The 19,083-nt window shown below is 39.7% G+C and overlaps 1 protein-coding gene and 1 pseudogene across 1 annotated transcript in view; both read left to right on the top strand.

The window, feature by feature from the left end:
* GHSR (growth hormone secretagogue receptor) overlaps nucleotides 1-19,083 on the top strand; it is a 98,335-nt gene that overhangs the window by 10,121 nt on the left and 69,131 nt on the right. The gene's annotated exons all lie outside the window — the stretch shown is intronic.
* Nucleotides 10,637-11,594, top strand: LOC128572761 (60S ribosomal protein L7-like 1; annotated as a pseudogene).

Here is a 19,083-nt window from a genome sequence, read left to right as displayed (position 1 = left end):
TCACCAACACTTACCTTTCACATGGAGCACATTTTGGATGACAGGACTGTAAATCACCATTAGAGGGATAGGAGCAAGACATTTGAGAATGAGTAGTGACTTCAGTTCACCTTTATGGCCTCTCACCCAGAACTGCCTCTGCCAAAGGCACATGTCAAAAGTAAAGATCAAGGCAACATCATGTGATGTCACCATGTCTCTCACCATCCAGAAGGTTGCCTGTAAGAGTTCAGTGGCTAATGGAAGACCCAACTGTGGAGCACTCTGGGAGTCAACTCCTTTTGAAGACTTACAGGATATGCTTTAAGCCAGTGACCAAAATGTGATGCTATTACCCTACATGTGGAGTGGAGTTACTAATTCAAGTATAGGTGCTGCAAGAAAAGAAGAAATGGAAGAAGGAGAAGAGAAAAGAAAAGAAAAAGAAAAAGGAAAAAAAGTCAGCAAAGAAAAACGACAATTTAATCTGTTTTGTAAGTGTAGCTCCTGGAGCAAACCTTAGAGAAAAGACTTACACTCAGTTGGTCTTGGATTTTATGAATATTTTACCAAGTCAAATGTAATACATACAGCTGAATTACTGTCTGATTGCCTTTTACAAGGTTGTTATGTTCCCACATCAGTGAGAAGGTATGATAATGATATCTAAAATTGTCATTGAAAATATTTTAAGTCATGAAACCAGAGGTTATACAACAAGAAAAACCTTCTTTATTAAGGATCTGGGGGCTCCATTTTCTGGAAAAATGGAAACCAAAGTGTACTTTGAAATAGAAAGCAGCATGGAATTGTCTTCCTCTTTCTTCTCCCAACTTCTCTCTCTCCTGCTTTTAATTAATTCCCTTTCTCCTTCCTGGATGTGCAATAGATAGGTATTGTTTGAATGGATGGATGGATAGAGAGAGATTTGTCTTTACCAGGTTAGATATTTCTTGGCTGTGTTTTTGTGCTTCCCTTAGCTAGTGACACTGTGCATGTGCTTATGGATTGCCTTAAACACAGCTTTATACAGTAAACTGGAGACTCCAGTGCCTCATTTTCAATAGTGAATGTAACACCCAAACTAAAGGTCATTAAGGACATAGAGGACTTCAGCAGCACCATTAACCAGCTCAGCCTAACATTTATATAGGGAGCGCTCCAGCAGCAATGGCAGATTATGTGTTCCCCTCAAGAGCGCAAGAGACAATCTGCAGGATAACCATATTTTAGGCTATAAAACAAGATGCAAGAAAATTTTATAAATTTAAATAATACAAAATATCTTCTCCTACCACATGAAATGAAGCTAGAAAAAGAAAATTCACTCATATCCAATGGATTAAAGAAGAAATATAAGAGAAATTAGGCAATACTTTGATATGTATTATAGTAAAAATAAAACATAACAAAACTTACTGGATGCAACAAAAATAGTGGTTACATATGTAAATAGCTGTAGTGCCTACATTAAAAAAAGAGAAAGATATCAAATCAATAGTTAAAGTTTACATCCTGAAAAACTCAGAAAAGAAATGCAAACTAAACCTAAAGCTAGCAGAATAAAGGAAATAATAAAAATTAAAGATGAATGAAATAGGAAAACAATAGGTAGAACTGATTAAACCAAGAGTTGATTATTTGAAAAAAATTTAAAAATTGACAGACATTTAGTGAGATTGACTAAGGAAAAAAGTAAGAAAATGTAAATACCTAAAATCAGAAATGGAAGTGGTAATGTTTCCACTTTCATTTTAGCATGTGGATGTCAGTGAAGTATTTGATTTCTCCATCACAAATGAAACTCAGTTTAGCAGGGTATAGAATCCTGGGCTGGAAATTGTTTTGTTTAAGAAGGTTGAAGCTCAATGACCATCCTTTTCTGGCTTGGAAAGTTTTGGCTGAAAGATCTGCAGTCATTCTTATACTTTTTCCCTTTGTAAGTAATACTTTTCTTATGCCTGGCTGCTTACAGAAGTTTTTCCTTCATATTAACATTGAAAAAATTAATTGCAATGAGTCTAGGAGATGCTTTGTTTGGATTGAGTCATGCTGGGGTTCTGAAACTATCTACTATCTGAATTTCTGTGTCTCTTGCAATACTTGGGAAATTCTCTGCCATAATGTCTTAGGGCAGAGAATTTGTGCCTTTGGGACCAACCTCTTCTCCTTCAGGAATCCCTATAATACGATGTTTTATTTCTTGGAATGATCCCATAACTCTCCAAGAGTTGATTATTTGAAAAAAATTTAAAAATTGACAGACTTTTAGTGAGATTGACTAAGGAAAAAAGTAAGAAAATGTAAATAGCTAAAATCAGAAATGGAAGTGGTAATGTTTCCACTTTCATTTTAGGTAAAAGAACAGGGAATATTCTGTTCTTTTTCTCCATTTTTCTGCCTCTTTGAATGCATGGGATAGTTCAAAAGTTTTGTCTTCTTTATCTGAGATTCTTTTTCACACTGATAAACTTTATTTCTGAGGGACTCTACTGTATTTTGGGTTTTTTATATTTGTTTGTTTATTTTTTTGTTTTTGATGCAGAGTCTTACTTTCCTGCCCCCAGTAATGTGCCATGGTGTCATAGCTCATAGCAACCTCAGACTCTTAAGCTCAAGCAATTTTCTTGCCTCAGCCTCCAAAGTGGCTGGGACTACAGGTGCCCACCACAGCATCCAGCTTTTTTTAGAGACAGGTTCTTACTCGAGCTCAGGCTGGTTTCTAACCTGTGAACTCTGGAGATCTGCCCACCTCACCTCAGCCTCCCCCCCTCATGCCACTGCGCCTGGTCTTATTACATTTTTTGTTTGTCAGTTTGGCTTTTTTTTTTTTTTTGAGACAGAGCCTCAAGCTTTCACCCTGGGTAGAGTGACTTGGCATCACAGCTCACAGCAACCTCCAACTCCTGGGCTTAAGTGATTCTCTTGCCTCAGCCTTCCAAGTAGTTGGGACTACAGGCACCCACCACAAGGCCCGGCTATTTTTTGGTTGTAGTTGTCATTGTTGTGTGGCAGGCCTGGGCTTGAATCAACCCCCTGCCCGCCCCCAGCTCTGGTGTATGTGGCTGGTGGCTTAGCCACTTGAGCTACAGGTGCTTAGCCAGTTTGGATTTAAAAAAAAATTTTTTTTTTTAGTCTATTATATTTTGAAGCTCCTTAAATGCCTTTTTCAATTCCTTAAGTTCTGCTATATCTTTCCTCATTATGTCCATATCCTTGATGACTTTGTCTTTGAATTCATTAATTTCTTGAGACAACTTCTGAACTATTTTTTGGTTCTCTCTTTCCAACTTTTCCTCTATTCCAATTGTCTTATTTGCCATCAATATTCTAAATTCTATTTCTGACATTTCAGCTATTTCTCTGTGGATAGAATTTTCTGATGTATTTTCTTTGATGTCCCCAGGAGGTGTTGATTTGCTCTTATTTTTCATGTTGCCAGAGTTCTGTTGATTCCTCCTCATGAGTATTTTTGACTTCTTCCTTTTTTTCTCTTTTTTTAACATGTTAATTATACTTTTTTAGTTGAATTGATACATTGTCCTTGATGAGTCCACTCCTTACCATTGCAGGGGCACCCCTGCACTAACAAAGGCAGATAGTGGTGAATCCATAGCCCCTAACAGTGTTTCCAGGGGGACAAGAATCAGTAGGTATTTCCAGTCAAAGCTGCTCTGCCAGCACTGGCTCTGCTCACCAAAACAATCTCATGAGGCAGCGCTGGCCCAGAGTTCAGAAGAGATGCTTATTGGCTGGACCCATCCAGCTGAGGGCTGCGCCTCTGTGGACAGTGTAGGTCCAGAATTCAAAGTCACTTAGGCACTGGGCACCGGCTGCCCAGTCAAGCTCAGGGGGTTGCTGCCAGGTGGGGGGGTGCGGGTCTAAAGTTCAGATAAGAGTCAGTCACTCAGGCACCAGGCACAGCCCACCCAACTGAACTCAGGGAGCATCCACCCAGTGGAGAGTGCTAATCCAAAGTTCAGTCCAAAGTCGCTTAAACCTCTGCCCTGCCCACTCAATTGAGCTCAGAGAGCCCCACTTGGTGGAGGTCAGAGGTCCAAAGTTCAGTCCAAAGTCACTTAAACCCTGGCCCCACCCACCCAATTGAGCTCAGAGAGCCTCACCTGGGGAAGGCCAGAAATCCAATATTCAGTCAAAAGTCAAAATCATTTAAGCACTGGCCCTGCCCACCCAATGGAGATCAGAAGTTGTCCTGGAGGGCAGAAAACAGACCTGCCTGAGAATTCCTGAGGAGCAGGAAATGGGTAGTTCACCTTCTCCTTGCCAAAGCTTATGCTGTGCTATGTTCTCAGCTGCAGGTTGGCCACCGGCAAACTTCTTCAGCTTCCCAGTGAGCTTGTCAAACACTTCGGACACTATAGGGAGGAGGAAGTCCTTCCAGCAACTAGTGTAGGGGAAGGGCGATCTGGGTGCTCAGGATTGCAGGAAAAATATTTGGTCTTTTGTGCCAGACAGAATGGGGCCTCAGGGGTGGGACCTCAAAATGAAGGACTGGGACTTAGCAACTGCTCTCCTGGGGGATAAGATGAGCCGGCTTTTGAAACCTGTTTGCTGGGGGGCTGGTTGCCCATGACAGAGCTCCTTTGGGGGGGAGGGGTCTCCCTTCCTCTGGGAGCTGGGCTCATACCTGTTATTTTTCTTCCACTTTCTTATTTCTGCTGTTTGATTCAGCCTGGGTGATTATGTACCTCACACAGTCCTCTCAGTGTGGAGTTCTTCACATTCTTTCTTCATTCATTCTTCCATTCACTTCAGTCCAGTATCTCTCCCTTTGGGCACATGCCATCTTCCCACAATTGTCAAATACAGGTTGTTTTTTTTTTTTTTAAATGAATGATATTATATGATAACTGAAATCAGAAACTCAAAATATGGATTAAAATGTTTTTCTCTTTGTGACCAGGTGCACAAAGAGACTGCACAAAGACAAAGAGGTGCACAAAGACCCCCTTCTCTACAAAAAAACTTTTAAAAAATTTCTTGAGCATGGTGGCAAATGCCTATATTCCCACCTACTTAGGAGGCTAAGGTGGGAAGGATCCTTGAGTCCAGGAATTTGCAGGGAGCTATGATTATGCCACTGCACAGCAGCCTGGGTAAAAGAATGAGACTTTGTTGCAAAAATTAAAAAAGTATTTCAACTACAAGAGGGATTCTATCTAATATATGCAAATATGTAACCTGGTTGTTTACAGGTTACATATTTGTAACCTTATATTAACCTGAAATTAAAAAAAAAATGTATTTCTTTGCTTCAGACTTTGAAATTTAGATATCACCAGTGGTATTTCTACTTCTAAGAGTGTGGTGGACTAAATAACTCTGTTGTTGAAAACAAATAAAGCAGCTACAAAGACAGATGAAGAGGAAATTGGGTACTGGAGGATATTAGGAGGTCCACATGGCTGCTATTATGATAGTACTAAAAGCCACAAGATGGAAGAAAATATTTGGAACACATGTGACTGGCAAAAGGTAATGTGACCAATGACTTCTGCATTTGTTAATACAACAATCAATTCTTAATCCTCTCCTATCAGCAACTTTCAGCCCTGTTGGTTTCTCCTCCCTTAGAATACCTTCTTTTCTAGTATCCTGGACACAGTCTTGGGTTTCCACTCCCTCTCTGCATATTGTTCCTCAGTCTATCTTGGTGTTTTATGCCCACACATCTTCCTCGTAGGGTGGAGTAGCCCAGGGCTCTGGCCTTGAATCTCTTCTCTTGCCTTCTCTGCTTTCATTCACTAAGTAACCTCATCTGGCTTCTTGTCATTGCTGATGAATCCCAACTTTATATTTCCATCCCAGACATCTGAACTCCACACTCATCCTACCATCTGCTCTACACTTAAACTTGTGTTTCTATCAGTTTCTCAAAGTTACTATGTTTAAAAATAAGCTCCTATTGGGTGAAGTGGCTCACGCCTGTAATCCTAACACTCTGGGAGGCCAAGGCAGGTGGATTGCCTGAGACCAGTGTGAACCAGAGAGAGACCTCGTCTCTAAAAATAGCCAGGCATTGTGGTGGGTGCCTGTAGTCCCAGCCACTTGGGAGGCTGAAGCATGAGAATCCCTTAAGCCCAAGAATTTGAGGTTGCTGTGAGCTGTGACACCACTGCACACTACCGAGGGCTACAAAGTGAGAATCTGTCTCAAAAATAAATAAATAAATAAGTAAATAAAATAAAAAATAAATAAATGGTGGGAGAGATAAAATGGCCAACTGGAGCCATCTTTCAACAGAAGCTCCTGTCCAGTAGGAGAGATAATGGTCAGAATGAACCTAATAAAGATGAATGTTAGGAGCTGAGCTGAGAGCTATTGATAACTGCACGTCATCCCTGCTGAGGCAAGCTGTGACTCCAAGGAAGCAAATTTCAGGTACAAAACCAATCCCAAAGAGGAAGAGAGTCCATCCCCTCCTCCAAGAGAGTGGCTCACTGTATGATGTCTACATATGAGAAGTGAACAGAAGACCTCTTGTTTCACCCCACAGGAGAGAGCCACTGAAGGCCGGGACTCCTTCTCCAGAAAGATTCCACTGTGAGGGGCCATTCTTTTGCTTGGCATAAAAGATGAACAAATATTTTACCTGCTATTCTGAACTCCTAGTCCACACTTCTCACCTCGCATTGCAGTCTGGAAGCCTACTCCCTGTAGAGCCAGTGTGTCTGAAGGTTCCTTTCTAGGGCCAGGTATTCCATGGGCTGCAGCACAGCTATGCTGAAACTGTGACTCAAGTAGAAGTGGAGAGAAGCAGGGAGAGGGGGACTGACCTGGTGCCACATAAGTACCTAGCAGAGGTGCTGATAGTGGCATGCTTGCTCTCCTGCTGGTGTCAAATTTTGGAGACACACTTCCCCAATTCTGTAGACCACAAGAGGGAGCTAGGCATTGCTCTACAGTGGTACTAGAAGAGGAGTGCAGCTTGGGCAGAGGCGTGGTCTCTGAGGGAGAAAAACATGTGCTGTGACAGCAACCCCTGGCTTGGAACAGATTCAAGAGGAACATTCCCCAGTTTCCAATGAGCACCTTCGGGAGTCAGGCTTAAGCTCTCCCTGCCTGCTGATGGCAGAGGGTGACAGCCTGGCTGAGGAGGCATTGAAGTCTTGAATGCCTGGTGCATTTGCTCTTTGGAGGGAACTGGGCCACAGCCCCATGGGGGTTACTAGAGGCTGAGGTGCAAGGTGGGGAAGGAGGTTCCAACACCCCTGGACTAACTCTTTTGCTGGGCAGGCCTTTCTGTCTCCACTGAGCACTCGAGTGAGTCACACTTGAGCTGCCAGTGAACCCCTGCTGTTGGGTTGCTGGAGACCTTCTGAACTCTCCCACTTGAACAATGATTGTGGTGCTTGGGACAATTGTTTGGAACTCTTGACCTGGGCCAGCCGCCCAGGGATCCTCCAAGGTTGAGCCCTGGTGTGTCTTTGTGGGAGGGACTGATTGTCCTAATCCAGTTGTCAATGGTGGGGGGCATGGTGTCTTAGTTGCTTGCATTTCACCCCAGCTGAGATTTAAGCCCCAAAGTGCTGATTCACTAGGATTGAATAGAGGCTGGCTGAATACAAGACAGAGCCAACTAGCTCCATCACATCAATCAGGTCCCCAGAGTCTCAGGCTGCAGGACTGAAAGGGATGTTTGTAAAGCTGTAGGGGAAAAGCCGTGTTTGTAAAGCTGCAGGGGAAAGAGTCACCAGTCCCAGCTCTTTGGTAAAGGGCTAGTTAACTACAACTCCTAGAGCCCTCAATCCAATCTCACCTTACCAGCTTCTTTAGTCAAACTGTGAAAAATAATCATGGGGAGGAACCAGCAGAAAATCTCTGGCTACATGAATAATCAGAGTAGATCAACTCCCCCCAGGGAATGACAAAGGAGATACAACAGAAGATGCCATTCATAAACAAATGGCTGAAATATCAGAAATAGAATTCAGAATATGGATGGCAAACAAGATTAATAGAATGGAAGTAAAGTTGTAATTAGAAATTCAAGGAGTAGTTCAAAAGTTGTCTCAAGAAATCAATGAATTCAAAGACAAAAATCTCCAAGGACTTAGACACAAAGCAAAAAGAAATTGCAGACCTCAAAGAAATGAGAAAGTTATTCAAGGAACATGGTAATACAGTAGAAACCCTTATGAATAGAGTGGAGCAGTCAGAAGAGAGGATCTCTGAAATTGAAGACAAAGCTGGTGAATGCTCTCAAATGCTGAAAGCAGCAGAGAAGTGGAGAGCAAAAATGAATCACTTTCTGAGAGAGTTGTGGTACCACCCCAAAAGAACAAACACTCATCTTATAGGAATTCCTGAAGGAGAAGAGGATGATCATAAAGGCACTGGTGCTGTACTCCAAGATATAATGGAGGAGAATTTCCAAGTATGGCAAGGGATACAGAAATTCAGATAGCAGACAGTTTCAGAACCCCAGCACAACTCAGTCCAAATAAAGCATTCACTGTAAGTAACTTTGCCAAAGTTAAGATGGAGAAAATTCTGCAAGCAGCCAGACATAAGAAAAGTATAACATATATGGAGAAGAATATTGGAATGACTACAGATCTCTCAGCTGAAACTTTTCAAGCCAGAAGAGGATGGCCATCAACCTTCAATCTCCTAAAACAAAACAACTTTCAGCCCAGCGTCCTGTATCCAGATAAACTGAATTTCATTTGTGATGGAGAAATCAAATACTTTACCTGTCTACATACACATGTTGAAGAAATTTGCCATAACTAAACCAGCTCTCCAGGATATTCTCAGATCCATCCTCCAGAATGATCAGCTTAATGGTCTACCACCAACGTAAACTCACCCAGAAAACCACGAACAAAAACTAACATCCATAATGGTGAAAGGATCAAAAATATCCAGTGGACACTTGAAAAACATGGCAACCAAAACACTACCATGCTTATTAAACTCTCAATTAATGTGAATGGCTTAAATTGTCCTCTAAAGAGGCACAGGTTGGCTGACTGGTTACAAAACTCAGGCCAGATATCTGTTGCATACAAGAATCTCATCTTATCTTAAAGGATAAAAATAGACTGAGGGTGAACAGATGGACATCTGTATTTCAGGCAAATGGAAATGAGAAAAAAGCATGGGTTGCAATCTTATTTGCAGATGTAATAGGCTTTAAACCAAAAATGGTAAAGAAAGATAAGAATCATCACTATGTATTTTTCAAGGAAAACACTCAGTATGAAGAGATTTCAATTATTAACATATGTCGCGAACCAGCATGGCAAAGAGGAGTGAACCAGAGTGGAATGGGTGGGGAATGAGAAAAATATGTTACAAGAGAAGACATGGAAACAGAGGATGAGATTGTGAGGGCTGGCCAAACTGATGGCTGCAGCCAGAACCAAAGCACAAAAATCAGCTTTATTTTATAGTATCTGTACAGGGTTCTCTACAGGGAAGTACCACAGACAATATGGGAAAATAGCATAAACAAAAGACATAGTTTTGATCTTACAATACAGTTGGAAAATATAAATGACTTTAATACAGACAAATTATCAGATTAATGGTTTCTACTCAACTTTATTAACATATGACAAGAAGTAAGATGGGCAAGATCTCAAGGATCTCAGCATAGTTGACAAAACAAAGGAAGATCTATGTGACTTAGTAGTTTCTAGTTAGCTTCATTACTTCATTAACATATTATAAGAAGTAGGAAGGCAAAGATCACAAAGGTCTCTGCATAGTTAACTGGACAAAGAAAGAGCTACGTGACTTCTGGTAGAAGGGAGCATGAAGAAAGGAATATGGCTGTTTGGGGAATGGAGGAGAAGCAGTTGGGGGTTCATTCTCTGAATGTTCCCCAGGCTGTGAGGGCCCTGCAAGTCTCATAGCCCACTCTCCACAAACATATATGCAATTTATAAAGGAAACCCTAACAGATATGAACAATTTGATATCTTCCTGCACTATAATAGTGCAGTGTCTGGCATTATTGGATAGATCCTCCAAGAAAAAATAAATCAATAAATATTGGACTTAAACTTGACTCTAAATAAATAGAATTAACAGACATCTACAGAACATTTCATCCTATAACGCTGAGTACAAATTCTTCTCATCAGCCCATGGAACACCCTCCAAAATTGATCACATCTTAGGTCACAAGTCTAACCTTAGAAAATTTAAAAGAATAGAAATTATTTCTTGTATCTTCTCAGACTATCATGGAGTAAAAATTGAACTCAACAACAACAGGAATCTTCACACTCAAAAGAAGTCATGGAAATTAAATAATCTTATGCTGAATGATAGCTGGGTCAAAGATGAAATTAAGAAAGAAATTACAAAATTTGTGGAACAAAGTGACAATGAAGACATGAATTATCAAAACCTGTGGGATACTGCAAAGGCAGTCCTAAGAGGAAAATTCTATAGCATTGCAAGCCCTCATCAAGAGAATGGAAAGAGAGGAAGTCAACAACTTACTGGGTCATCTCAAACAACCAGAAAAGGAAGAACATTTCAACCACAAACCCAGAAGAAGAAAAGAAATAATCAAAATGAGAGCAGAATTAAATGAAATTGAAAACAAAAGCATCATTCAGAAGATCGACAAATCAAAAAGTTGGTTTTGGCCCATGATCAGTAGTGGAACGCTGGAAAGATGGTGAAGTGTGAGGAAAGAAAAAAGATACATTTGGTCCCAGAAAATCTACTGAAAAAGAGGAAGGCTTATCAAGCCTCAAAGCCGCCCAGGCAAAGCAGGCACTTTTGGCAAAGAAGGAGCAGAGGAAAGGAAAAGAGCTCAGGTTTAAGTGACTAGAATCATTTCTGCATGATTCCTGGCGACAGCCAACAGCAGCGTGACACAGTGTGTGTCAGGTGACTAGAAGTAAAACCTTATGCCTTGGAATTACCGGATAAACATTCCCTAGCCTTTGTTGTATGCATCCAAAGGATTAATGGAGTGAGTTTACTGGTGCACAAGACAATTACAAGACTTCGCCTAAAGAAAATTTTCAGTGGTGTCTTTGTTAGAGTCACCCCTCAGAGTCTGAAAATGCTATGTATAGTGGAACCTTATGTGACCTGGGGATTTCCAAATCTGAAATCTGTCCAGGAACTCATCTTGAAACGTGGACAAGCCAAGGTCAAGAATAAGACCATTCCTCTGACAGATAACACAGTCATAGAGGAGCACCTAGGGAGGTTTGGTGTCATTTGCTTGGAAGACCTCATTCATGAAATTGCCTTCCCGGGGAAATATTTCCAGGAGATCTCAAGGTTTTTACGTCCTTTCCAACTCTCAGTGGCCCATCATGCTACCAAGAATAAAGTGGGCTTCTTCAAAGAGATCGGCTCACCTGGCTATTGGGGTGAGCGCATCGATCAGCTCATCCACCAGCTGAACTAGTCCCCGAATACCTGAAAGCACGGTGTACTGGAAGCATGTATTTTTGGGTTTTGGAATTATTACCAAATATCTTCAGAGAAGATGATTTCTGCTCTGTCTTCAAAAACAAAGGGAAGGGTCAGGGAAAATACAGTAGGTTATGCTTGTGTCAGGAACCTCTCATCACAGTCCACTCCCAAGGAAAAATTCCAGTGTTTTCCACTTCAGCTACTGCCACCTCTGAATTTAGCACATGCCATGGAGAAAGGAGTCCTGCTCTGTCAGATCTTGTATCATGGGGTTTAATTTTGGTGAATGAATGATCCAAACATGGACATAAGGATCCCTAAGATTCCTGCAACAATAGACCAAGCTCTGGGGCATACTTGAATCTGGGTATTTACTGGGCTTTGTTTTGAAAACACTTGACATATGTTTAGGAAGAAGAGTGCAAAAGCAAGTGCCCAGTTGTCTCTTCTGTGAATCCATGTTCCAAGTTTTCAATGATGGCTTTGACAATGCTCAGATGTGGCTGGCTGTGTTAATCTGGTAGCTTTTGTATCCTAACCTATATCTGGTTTATTCCTTTTCACTAGTTCAGGGTTTGACAACAAAGGACCCCCTTTGCCAGGTACACTCATGCACACAAAATTTTGCTTACAATTTTAAGGATTGTCATAAGACTCTTCTCATTGTGGACCTTTGTACTGCACACAAGAAAGTCTTGCTTTTACTAGGATTTGTCACCCAAGCCCTAATCTTACTATTCACTGGTTCCATTGTCCTGTGGAAGACCAAAGCTGACCAAGATAGCTTCTTTCCTTCACAGTGGCAGATTGTATTTCCTCCGGCATCCTCAACTCTGGGAAATGCACCATTCAACCGCACCCCCCCATCCCCAGACTTCAGGATGGAATTTCCTGTTTTCCCTAATGATCAGCTCTCTCCTAAAAAATGAGATCAGGAAGGAAATAACCATTCTCTTGGTTTGGCATGGCTGAAATTAGGGCAAATTGGCTTTTTAGGGACCTTGCAGACAGCTTAATTAACCTTTTCCTTGCATATTCAAGACTCCAAAGGTATTGCCCTTTGTCATGCTGGTAATGACCAGAAACAGGGCTCCAAAGGATGCTAATCCTCAAAGATGTCTGTCTGATATTGCTTGTATTTTTCATTAGCATCTAGTCCTAAGCAGGCCTTCACTTGGTGCCTCAGCTTGCCATCTGAGCAGTTAGTGAGGACATGCCAGACCTAGGTAAAACTTGGAAGTATGCTTGGCCATTGTGTTCCTGGTCCTTTCAGATCAGCTTTGCTACAGTTTTGGCTCATGGGCCCTCAAACATAGCTGTGATGTCACGTTAGAGGTAATAACAGTGCCTTCAAATGTGCCAGGTTATGAGGTAATTAATTAGGTTGATTGTCTTCAGAGTTAACCTGCCAGAAATAGATGTTATAGATGTTAGTGTTGTATTTTAAAGTGTTGTAAGTTAGATTACTTTAAAATGATGTATCACAAAATCAGAAAAACAGCAGTGGTTAGCATGGAAGCCAAGGCTGAAATCCCCACTCTTGTTTTATGCTAAATATGGGAACAGTGTTTCTATTCTTGCCTGTAAAACCAGCCTGCTTCATATGATAATTGAAAGGATTAAGCAAAATAAGTTTGTAATTTATAATTCTATAAATAAAAGGTTATAAAAAAGTTGGTTTTTTGAAAATATTAACAAAATTGATAAACCATTGACTAACCTAATCAGAAACAGAAAAGTAAAATCCCTAATATCATCAATCAGAAATTAAAAAGGAGAAATAACAGCAGACACCTCAGAAATTTAAAAAAAGTCCTTAATGGTCCTGCAAAATACTCTTTTCTCAGAAATATGATAATCTGGAAGAAATAGACTAATACCTGGAAGCATGCCACCTTCCTAGACTCAACCAGAAAGAATTGGAAATGTTGAATTGACCTATATCAACCACTGAAATAGTATCAACTATACGAAATCTCCCCCAAAAGAAAAGTCCACGACCAGATGGCTTTACATCAGAATTCTATCAAACCTTTAAAGAAGAACTAATACCTATATTACATAAACTTTTCCAAAACAGAAAAAGAAGGAATATTTCCCTATATATTCTATGAAGCAAATATCACCCTGATCCCCAAACCAGGAAAAGACCCAACAAAGAGAGAAAATTATAGACCAATATCAGTAATGAATATTGATGAAAAATTTTGCAATAAGATCCTGGCAAACAGAATTCAACAGCACATCAAAAGAATTATACACCATGACCAAGTTGGGGTGGAATCAGCGGAAAAACTCTGTTAACATGAATAACCAGAATAGATCACCCCTCCCCCCCCACCAAGGGAAGATATGGCAGATTTAACTGAAGATCCCATTCATAAACAGCTGGCTGAGATGTCAGAATAAAATTCAGAATTTGGATTGCAAACAAGATTGATAGAATGGAGGAAAATTTGGAATCAGAAATTTGAGGAGCAATTCAAAAGTCGGAATTAGAAATTCAAGGAGAAATTCAAAAGTTGTCTCAAGAATTTAACAAATTTAAAGACAAAACCACCAAAGATTTTGATGCACTGAAGCAAGAATTTGCAGCCCTCAAAGATCTGAAAAATACAGTAGAATCTCTCAGTAACAGAGTGGAGCAAGCAGAAGAAAGGATTTCTGACATTGAAGACAAAGCCTTTGAACGCTCCAAAACTCTCAAAGAGGAAGAGAAATGGAGAGCAAAAATTGCTCATTCTCTCAGAGAGCTCTGGGATAATTTGAAGAAGGCTAACATCCCTCTCATTTATTCCAGGGTTACAAGGGTAGTTCAACATACGTGAATCTATACATATAATACATCACATAAACAAAATAAAAAAAGCAAAGACCATATGATTCTCTCAATTGATGCAGAAAAAAACTTTTGGTAATATCCAGCATCCTTTCATGATCCAAACACTTAAGAAAATTGGCTTTGACTTGTCATTTCTTAAACTGATAGAGGCCATCTACAGGAAACCCACAGGCAATTTCATATAGAATGGAATAAAACTGAAAACATTTCCATTCAGACAAGGATTCCCATTGTCTCCACTGCTATTCAACATAGTAATGGAAGTCTTAGCCATCACAATCAGGCAAGAGAAGGTGATCAAGTTTGTGCAAATGGGTTCAGAGGAGATCAACCTCTCACTCTTCACAGATGATATGATCTTATACCTGGAAAACCCCAGGGACTCAAATACAAAACTCTTAGAAGTAATCAAGAAATACAGCAGGGTCTCAGGATACAAAATCAATACTTACAAATCAGTAGCTTTTATATATGCCAACAACAGTCAACCTGAAAATATAGTCAAGGACTCTATTCCTTTTACAGTAGTGCCAAAGAAGATGAAATATCTGGGAATTTACCTGACAAAGGATGTGAAAGATCTCTACAAGGAGAATTACAAAACTCTGAGAAAAAAATAGCTGAAGTTGTTAACAAATGGAAAAGTATACCATGCTCATGACTGGAAAGAATCAGCAATGTTGAAATGTTCATCTTACCCAAAGCAATCTACAAATTCAATTCAATCCCTATTAAAGCACCATTATCATACTTTTGAAGATCTGGAAAAATAGTGCTTTGTTTTATATGAAATCAGAAAAAAAAACTCAAATAGCCAAAACATTACTCAGAAATAAAAACAAATCAGGAGGAATCAAGCTATCAGACTTTAGGCTATACTATAAATCTATAGTGATCAAAATGGCATGGTCCTGGCACAAAAACAGAGAGGCAGATTTATGGTATAGAAGAGAGAACCAAGAGATGAACCCAGCCACTTACCATCATTTGATCTTTGATAAGCCTATCAAAAATATAAATTGGGGAAAAGATTCCCTATTTAACAAATGGTGCTAGGTGAAGTGGCTGGTGACTTGTAGAAGACTGAAACTGGGCCCTCACCTTTCACCATTAACAAAAATTAATTCTTACTGGAGAAAAGATTTAAACTTAAGACATAAAACTATAAAGATATTTGGAGAGAGTGCAGGGAAAACACTTGAAGTAACTGGCCTGGGAGAATATTTTATGAGGAGGACCACCTGACAATTGAAGCAACACCAAAAATATATTACTGGGATATGATCAAACTAAAAATTTTCTGCACAGCCAGGAACACAGTAAATAAAGCAAACAACCAACCCTCAGAATGAGAGAAGGTGTTTGTAGGTTATGTTTCTGACAAAGGTTTGATAACTAGAATCCATAGAAAACTTAAACTAATTAATAAGAAAAGAACAAGTGATCCCATTTCATTGTAGGCAAGAGACTTGAACAGAAGCTTCTCTGAAGAAGACAGGGGCATGGCCTACAGACACATGAAAAAATGCTCATCATCTTTAATCATCAGAGAAATGCAAATCAAAACCACTTTGAGATATCATCTAACTCCAGTTAGAGTAGCCCACATCACAAAATTCCCAAATTACACATGTTGGCATGGATGTGGAGAGAAGGGAACACTTCTGCACTGCTGGTGGGAATGCAAGCTAATATGTTCCTTTTGGAACGAAGTTTGGAGAACAATGAGGGAACAAAAAGTAGATGTGCCCTTTGATCCTGCAATTCCACTACTCATATATCCAGATGACTAAAAATCCTTTTATGACAATGATATTTGCATCAGAATGTTTATTGCAGCCCAATTCATAATTACCAAGCCATGGAAGCAGCCCAAGTGCCCATCGACCCATGAATGGATTAACAAACTGTGGACTATGTATACCATGGAATATTATATAGCCATTAAAAAGATGGAGACTTTACCTCTTTTTTTAGGCTATATTTTATTTATTATTTCAGAATATCATAGGGGTACACATCATTTACTTACATAATTTGCTTTTATACATTTTAAGTCAAAGTTATAAGTGTGTCCTTCCCCTAGAATGTGTGCATTGGATCAGTTAAGTGTGAATTTACTCAACCCCTGTTTCCCCTCCCACCTACCTGATTTATGTTGAGTTTTAGTTCCAGATGTGCACATTAAGTATTGATCTACTAGTTGCAATTTAGAATTAAGTACGTGTGGTGTTTTTCCCATTCTGTGATACATCACATAGAATGGCCTCCAGTTCCACCCAGGTTGTTAAAAAACATAGTAGATCACCGTTTTTAAAATGAACTATTTCTACTCTATGGAATACATATATCACATTTTATTTATACACTGATATATTGGTGGGCACTTGGGTTGTTTCCACATCTTTCCAGTTGTGAATTATGGTGCTATAAACTTTCAGATTGAAACTGTCTTTTTAACAAAATGATTTTTCTCCTTTGGGTAAATACCTAAGTGTGGTATTGCTGCATCAAATAGTAAGTTTACCTTAAGTTCTCTGGGGTACCTCCATATCTTCATGTAACTTTCCATAGAAGTTGTACAGTTTTTTCTTTTTTTGAGACAGAGTCTCAAGCTGTGGCCCTGGGTAGAGTGCTGTGGCATCACAGCTCACAGCAACCTCCAACACCTGGGCTCAAGTGGTTCTCCTGCCTTCACCTCCCAAGTAGCTGGGACTACAGGCAACTGACACAATGCCTGGCTATTTTTTGTTGTAGCCGTCGTAGTTGTTTGGTGGGCCTAGGCTGGATTTGAACCCACCAGCTCAGGTGTATGTGGCTGGCGCCTAAGGTACTTGAACCACAGGCACCGAGCCTTTTTTTTTTTTTGAGACAGTCTCACTATGACGCCCTCAGCAGAGTGCAATAGAGTGCAATGGCATCACAGCTCACAGAAACCTCAAACTCTTGGGCTTAAGTGATTCTCTTGCCTTGGTTTCCCAAGTAGCTGGGACTACAGGCAGCCACCAAAATGCTCAGCTATTTTTTTGTTGTAGTTGTCATTGTTGTTTAGCAGGCCAGGGCTGGGTTTGAACCCACCAGCCCAGGTGTGTGTGGCCAGCACCCTAACTGACCTACAGGTGCTGAGCCTAGAAGTTGTACTAGTTTTTAATCCCAGCGAGAGCGAATAAGGTTTCCTTTGTCTCCACATCCATACCAGCATTTGTTGTTTTCTGCCTTTTTGATAAGTGCTATTTTCTCTTTGGATGTAGATGATATCTCATTGTGGTGGTTTTAATTTATATTTCCCTGATGATTAGAGATTTAAGCATTTTTCTTGGTGTTTTTTGGCCATTGGACTATGATCCTTTGAAAAGTTCCTGTTCTTATTTTTATCCACTTTTTTTAAGCATTTTTACTACCTTTTTACTTATATTTTCCCTGACTTACTTTTAGAATTATGTTTTATTATTTATTTATTTATTTTATTAAATCATAACTGTGTACATTAATGCATTTTGGGGGTTCAATGTACTGATATGATATACAATGTGAAATGCTTACAATGAACTGATTAACACATCCATCACAACTATACTCTTTTTGTAATAGTTTTGAAGTGTACCATTGCATCATATACATTAGGTGAGTTCCCTCTAAATACCCTCCCTCTACCTCCCTCCACCCTCTCCTCTCTCTCCTCTTCCTTTCTACTTTCTGGACTATATTTATATTTTACCATTTGTATGAATGTGTAGGTGATTATATATTTATTTCATAGTTGTATTGAGTACATTGGATACTTTCCCCCCCATTCTTGAAATACTTTACTAAGAAGAATATGTTCCAGCTCCATCCAGGTAAACATAAAAGATGTGAAGTCTTCATCTTTTTTATGATTGCATAGTATGCCATGGTGTACATATATCCCAATTTGTTAATCCATTCATGGGCTGTTTCCATGTGTTGGCAACTATGAATTGGGCTGCAATAAACATTCTGGTGCAAATGTCTTTGTTGTAAAATATTTTTTGATCATCTGGGTATGTACCTTGTAGAGGTATTGGTCTGCTTTTAGTTCCTTAATTAGTCTCCAAACTTCTTTCCAAAAGGAATATATAGGTTTCCATTCCCACCAGCAGTGCAGAAGTGTTCCCTTCTCTCTGCATCTATGCCAACATGTGTAGTTTTGGGATTTTGTGATGGGGGGTAATCTTACTGGAGTTAGATGATATCTCAAAGTGATTTTGATTTACATTTCTCTCATGATTAAAGATTATGAGCACTTTTTCATGTGTTTGTAGGTCATGTGCCTGTCTTATTCAGAGAAGTTTTTGTTCAAGTCTCTTACCCACAATGAAATGGGGTTATTTGTTCCTTACTATTGACTACTTTGAGTTCTCTGTAGATTCTAGTTATCAAACCTTTTTCAGAAGCATAACCTGCAAAAATATTCTCCCATTATGAAGGTTGTCTATTTGCTTTATTTACTGTGTTCTTGGCTGTGCAGAAGTCTTTTACTTTGATCAGATCCCAATAATGGATTTTTGGTGTTACTTCAATTGTCAACGAGGTCCTCCTCATAAAATATTCTCTGAGACTGATTTCTTCAAGTGTTTTACTTTCACTCTCTTCTAGTATTTTTATAGTTTCATGTCTTAAGTTTAAATCCTTTTTCCAGTGAGAATCAATTTTTGTTAATAGTGAAAGGTGGTAGTCTAGTTTCAGACTTCTATAGGTTTCCAGCCACTTCACCTAGCACCATTTGTTAAATAGGGAGTCTTTCCCCCACTGAATGTTTTTGATAAACTTATCAAAGGTCAAATGACAATGAGTAGCTTGGTTCATCTCTTGGTTCTCTATTCTGC

Source organism: Nycticebus coucang, chromosome 20, assembly GCF_027406575.1.
Source record: "Nycticebus coucang isolate mNycCou1 chromosome 20, mNycCou1.pri, whole genome shotgun sequence".
Taxonomy (NCBI): Eukaryota; Metazoa; Chordata; class Mammalia; order Primates; family Lorisidae; genus Nycticebus; species Nycticebus coucang.
The sequence above is the reverse complement of the archived record's forward strand: the minus strand, read 5'-3'. Positions and strand labels throughout refer to the sequence as shown.